We start from the raw sequence: 5,779 nt of genomic DNA, 5'->3' as shown, positions 1-5,779 counted from the left end.
TCTCGCTTCAGTGCCTGGCTGCCGGCCGCCATCTTGGCTGACAGTTAATTTGCATAAGGATATGCTGATTAGCCAATGGGAAGGGTAGCGGTTGTACGCCAATTACCATGTTTCTCTTTTATTAGTGTAGATTAATATGAAAATCTTGTAGCAGATTAGCTTATATAAAAGTTAAATGTGTAATTTCTGAATAAAAACAAATACATCTTTTATTTTTCCTTGATAATATGAATATTGAGTATTATCTATCTATACCAGGGGTCCTCAAACTACGGCCCGCAGGCCACATGCAAATACAAATATTGTATTTGTTCCTGTTTTGTTTTTTTACTTCAAAATAAGATATGTGCAGTGTGCATAGGAATTTGTTCATAGTTTTTTTTTAAACTATAGTCCAGCCCTCCAATGGTCTGAGGGACAGTGAACTGGCCCCCTGTTTAAAAAGTTTGAGGACCCCTGATCTATACTAATAAAAGGGTAATATGCCAATTAGACCGGGAGACCTTCCAGGAGACCTTCCAGACAAAGCTAAGGGGGGGCAGTTGGGGGCGATCAGGCCAGCTGGGGAGGGCAGTTTGGGGCCATGAGGCCGGCAGAGGATGACAGTTCGGGGTCATGAAACCAGGCAGGGGAGGACAGTTGGGGGCCACGAGGCTGGCAGGGAAGGGTAGTTGGGGGCCATGAGGCTGGCCAGGGAGGGCTGTTGAGGGCCATGAGGCTGGTGGGGGCAGTTGGGGGGGCGAGCAGGCCGGCAGGGGGGGCAGTTGGGGGCGATCAGGCCAGCTGGGGAGGGCAGTTTGGGGCCATGAGGCCGGCAGAGGATGACAGTTCGGGGTCATGAAACCAGGCAGGGGAGGACAGTTGGGGGCCACGAGGCTGGCAGGGAAGGGTAGTTGGGGGCCATGAGGCTGGCCAGGGAGGGCTGTTGAGGGCCATGAGGCTGGTGGGGGTGCAGTTGGGGGCGAGCAGGCCGGCAGGGGGGGCAGTTGGGGGCGATCAGGCCAGCTGGGGAGGGCAGTTTGGGGCCATGAGGCCGGCAGAGGATGACAGTTCGGGGTCATGAAACCAGGCAGGGGAGGACAGTTGGGGGCCACGAGGCTGGCAGGGAAGGGTAGTTGGGGGCCATGAGGCTGGCCAGGGAGGGCTGTTGAGGGCCATGAGGCTGGTGGGGGTGCAGTTGGGGGCGAGCAGGCCGGCAGGGGGGGCAGTTGGGGGCGATCAGGCCAGCTGGGGAGGGCAGTTTGGGGCCATGAGGCCGGCAGAGGATGACAGTTCGGGGTCATGAAACCAGGCAGGGGAGGACAGTTGGGGGCCACGAGGCTGGCAGGGAAGGGTAGTTGGGGGCCATGAGGCTGGCCAGGGAGGGCTGTTGAGGGCCATGAGGCTGGTGGGGGTGCAGTTGGGGGCGAGCAGGCCGGCAGGGGGGGCAGTTGGGGGCGATCAGGCCAGCTGGGGAGGGCAGTTTGGGGCCATGAGGCCGGCAGAGGATGACAGTTCGGGGTCATGAAACCAGGCAGGGGAGGACAGTTGGGGGCCACGAGGCTGGCAGGGAAGGGTAGTTGGGGGCCATGAGGCTGGCCAGGGAGGGCTGTTGAGGGCCATGAGGCTGGTGGGGGTGCAGTTGGGGGCGAGCAGGCCGGCAGGGGGGGCAGTTGGGGGCGATCAGGCCAGCTGGGGAGGGCAGTTTGGGGCCATGAGGCCGGCAGAGGATGACAGTTCGGGGTCATGAAACCAGGCAGGGGAGGACAGTTGGGGGCCACGAGGCTGGCAGGGAAGGGTAGTTGGGGGCCATGAGGCTGGCCAGGGAGGGCTGTTGAGGGCCATGAGGCTGGTGGGGGTGCAGTTGGGGGCGAGCAGGCCGGCAGGGGGGGCAGTTGGGGGCGATCAGGCCAGCTGGGGAGGGCAGTTTGGGGCCATGAGGCCGGCAGAGGATGACAGTTCGGGGTCATGAAACCAGGCAGGGGAGGACAGTTGGGGGCCACGAGGCTGGCAGGGAAGGGTAGTTGGGGGCCATGAGGCTGGCCAGGGAGGGCTGTTGAGGGCCATGAGGCTGGTGGGGGTGCAGTTGGGGGCGAGCAGGCCGGCAGGGGGGGCAGTTGGGGGCGATCAGGCCAGCTGGGGAGGGCAGTTTGGGGCCATGAGGCCGGCAGAGGATGACAGTTCGGGGTCATGAAACCAGGCAGGGGAGGACAGTTGGGGGCCACGAGGCTGGCAGGGAAGGGTAGTTGGGGGCCATGAGGCTGGCCAGGGAGGGCTGTTGAGGGCCATGAGGCTGGTGGGGGTGCAGTTGGGGGCGAGCAGGCCGGCAGGGGGGGCAGTTGGGGGCGATCAGGCCAGCTGGGGAGGGCAGTTTGGGGCCATGAGGCCGGCAGAGGATGACAGTTCGGGGTCATGAAACCAGGCAGGGGAGGACAGTTGGGGGCCACGAGGCTGGCAGGGAAGGGTAGTTGGGGGCCATGAGGCTGGCCAGGGAGGGCTGTTGAGGGCCATGAGGCTGGTGGGGGTGCAGTTGGGGGCGAGCAGGCCGGCAGGGGGGGCAGTTGGGGGCGATCAGGCCAGCTGGGGAGGGCAGTTTGGGGCCATGAGGCCGGCAGAGGATGACAGTTCGGGGTCATGAAACCAGGCAGGGGAGGACAGTTGGGGGCCACGAGGCTGGCAGGGAAGGGTAGTTGGGGGCCATGAGGCTGGCCAGGGAGGGCTGTTGAGGGCCATGAGGCTGGTGGGGGTGCAGTTGGGGGCGAGCAGGCCGGCAGGGGGGGCAGTTGGGGGCGATCAGGCCAGCTGGGGAGGGCAGTTTGGGGCCATGAGGCCGGCAGAGGATGACAGTTCGGGGTCATGAAACCAGGCAGGGGAGGACAGTTGGGGGCCACGAGGCTGGCAGGGAAGGGTAGTTGGGGGCCATGAGGCTGGCCAGGGAGGGCTGTTGAGGGCCATGAGGCTGGTGGGGGTGCAGTTGGGGGCGAGCAGGCCGGCAGGGGGGGCAGTTGGGGGCGATCAGGCCAGCTGGGGAGGGCAGTTTGGGGCCATGAGGCCGGCAGAGGATGACAGTTCGGGGTCATGAAACCAGGCAGGGGAGGACAGTTGGGGGCCACGAGGCTGGCAGGGAAGGGTAGTTGGGGGCCATGAGGCTGGCCAGGGAGGGCTGTTGAGGGCCATGAGGCTGGTGGGGGTGCAGTTGGGGGCGAGCAGGCCGGCAGGGGGGGCAGTTGGGGGCGATCAGGCCAGCTGGGGAGGGCAGTTTGGGGCCATGAGGCCGGCAGAGGATGACAGTTCGGGGTCATGAAACCAGGCAGGGGAGGACAGTTGGGGGCCACGAGGCTGGCAGGGAAGGGTAGTTGGGGGCCATGAGGCTGGCCAGGGAGGGCTGTTGAGGGCCATGAGGCTGGTGGGGGTGCAGTTGGGGGCGAGCAGGCCGGCAGGGGGGGCAGTTGGGGGCGATCAGGCCAGCTGGGGAGGGCAGTTTGGGGCCATGAGGCCGGCAGAGGATGACAGTTCGGGGTCATGAAACCAGGCAGGGGAGGACAGTTGGGGGCCACGAGGCTGGCAGGGAAGGGTAGTTGGGGGCCATGAGGCTGGCCAGGGAGGGCTGTTGAGGGCCATGAGGCTGGTGGGGGTGCAGTTGGGGGCGAGCAGGCCGGCAGGGGGGGCAGTTGGGGGCGATCAGGCCAGCTGGGGAGGGCAGTTTGGGGCCATGAGGCCGGCAGAGGATGACAGTTCGGGGTCATGAAACCAGGCAGGGGAGGACAGTTGGGGGCCACGAGGCTGGCAGGGAAGGGTAGTTGGGGGCCATGAGGCTGGCCAGGGAGGGCTGTTGAGGGCCATGAGGCTGGTGGGGGTGCAGTTGGGGGCGAGCAGGCCGGCAGGGGGGGCAGTTGGGGGCGATCAGGCCAGCTGGGGAGGGCAGTTTGGGGCCATGAGGCCGGCAGAGGATGACAGTTCGGGGTCATGAAACCAGGCAGGGGAGGACAGTTGGGGGCCACGAGGCTGGCAGGGAAGGGTAGTTGGGGGCCATGAGGCTGGCCAGGGAGGGCTGTTGAGGGCCATGAGGCTGGTGGGGGTGCAGTTGGGGGCGAGCAGGCCGGCAGGGGGGGCAGTTGGGGGCGATCAGGCCAGCTGGGGAGGGCAGTTTGGGGCCATGAGGCCGGCAGAGGATGACAGTTCGGGGTCATGAAACCAGGCAGGGGAGGACAGTTGGGGGCCACGAGGCTGGCAGGGAAGGGTAGTTGGGGGCCATGAGGCTGGCCAGGGAGGGCTGTTGAGGGCCATGAGGCTGGTGGGGGTGCAGTTGGGGGCGAGCAGGCCGGCAGGGGGGGCAGTTGGGGGCGATCAGGCCAGCTGGGGAGGGCAGTTTGGGGCCATGAGGCCGGCAGAGGATGACAGTTCGGGGTCATGAAACCAGGCAGGGGAGGACAGTTGGGGGCCACGAGGCTGGCAGGGAAGGGTAGTTGGGGGCCATGAGGCTGGCCAGGGAGGGCTGTTGAGGGCCATGAGGCTGGTGGGGGTGCAGTTGGGGGCGAGCAGGCCGGCAGGGGGGGCAGTTGGGGGCGATCAGGCCAGCTGGGGAGGGCAGTTTGGGGCCATGAGGCCGGCAGAGGATGACAGTTCGGGGTCATGAAACCAGGCAGGGGAGGACAGTTGGGGGCCACGAGGCTGGCAGGGAAGGGTAGTTGGGGGCCATGAGGCTGGCCAGGGAGGGCTGTTGAGGGCCATGAGGCTGGTGGGGGTGCAGTTGGGGGCGAGCAGGCCGGCAGGGGGGGCAGTTGGGGGCGATCAGGCCAGCTGGGGAGGGCAGTTTGGGGCCATGAGGCCGGCAGAGGATGACAGTTCGGGGTCATGAAACCAGGCAGGGGAGGACAGTTGGGGGCCACGAGGCTGGCAGGGAAGGGTAGTTGGGGGCCATGAGGCTGGCCAGGGAGGGCTGTTGAGGGCCATGAGGCTGGTGGGGGTGCAGTTGGGGGCGAGCAGGCCGGCAGGGGGGGCAGTTGGGGGCGATCAGGCCAGCTGGGGAGGGCAGTTTGGGGCCATGAGGCCGGCAGAGGATGACAGTTCGGACTGGGAATGACTGGTCACTATGACACACACTGACCACCAGAGGGCAGATGCTCAATGCAGGAGCTGCCCTCTGGTGGTCAGTGAGCTCCCACATGGAGGAGCTCTGCTCAGCCACAAGCCAGGCTGATGGCTGCCAGTACAGCAGTGGTGGTGGGAGCCTCTCCTGCCTCCTCAGCAGCGCTAAGGATGTCTGACTGCAGCTTAGGTCTGCTCCCCGCTGGCAAGTGGACATCCCCCGAGGGCTGCCGGGCTGCCAGAGGAATGTCTGATTGCCAGCTTGGGCCCAATCCCCCAGGGAGCGGGCCTAAGCCAGCAAGTGGTCACCCCCGAGGGGCCCCAGACTGCGAGAGGGCACAGGCCGGGCTGAGGGAACTCCCCACACCCCCAAGTGCACAAATTTTTTGCACCGGGCCTCTAGTATATATATAAAAGCCTAAGCGACCATTATGACCAAATGACCGCAACGACTGGTCGTCCAGTCGCTATGACACGCACTGACCACCAGAGCTTCTCCCTGGTGGTCAGTGCCCTCCCACAGCCAACCTCCTGTGGCCCCTCTCCATGGTTGGCCAACCTCCTGTGGCCCCTCGCCCTCCCTGATCCACCAGTCCCCCTCCCGTGGCCCTTCCCTCTGCCTTCCGGCCCCCCCATTGGCCCTGATCAGGGGGCTGGCTGGCCAAAATCTGGCAGCCCCTCCCCCCCGGCTGACCAACCTCCCGTGGCCCCC

The 5,779-nt window shown here is 65.3% G+C and overlaps 1 protein-coding gene across 1 annotated transcript in view; it reads right to left on the bottom strand.

The window, feature by feature from the left end:
- Positions 1 to 5,779, bottom strand: part of PLSCR1 (phospholipid scramblase 1) — a 41,939-nt gene that overhangs the window by 2,459 nt on the left and 33,701 nt on the right. The window lies entirely within an intron of this gene.

This window comes from Myotis brandtii, unplaced genomic scaffold (assembly GCF_000412655.1).
Source record: "Myotis brandtii unplaced genomic scaffold, ASM41265v1 scaffold373, whole genome shotgun sequence".
Classification (NCBI taxonomy): domain Eukaryota; kingdom Metazoa; phylum Chordata; class Mammalia; order Chiroptera; family Vespertilionidae; genus Myotis; species Myotis brandtii.
Note: the sequence above shows the minus strand (reverse complement) of the source record. Positions and strands in the feature narration are given on the sequence as shown.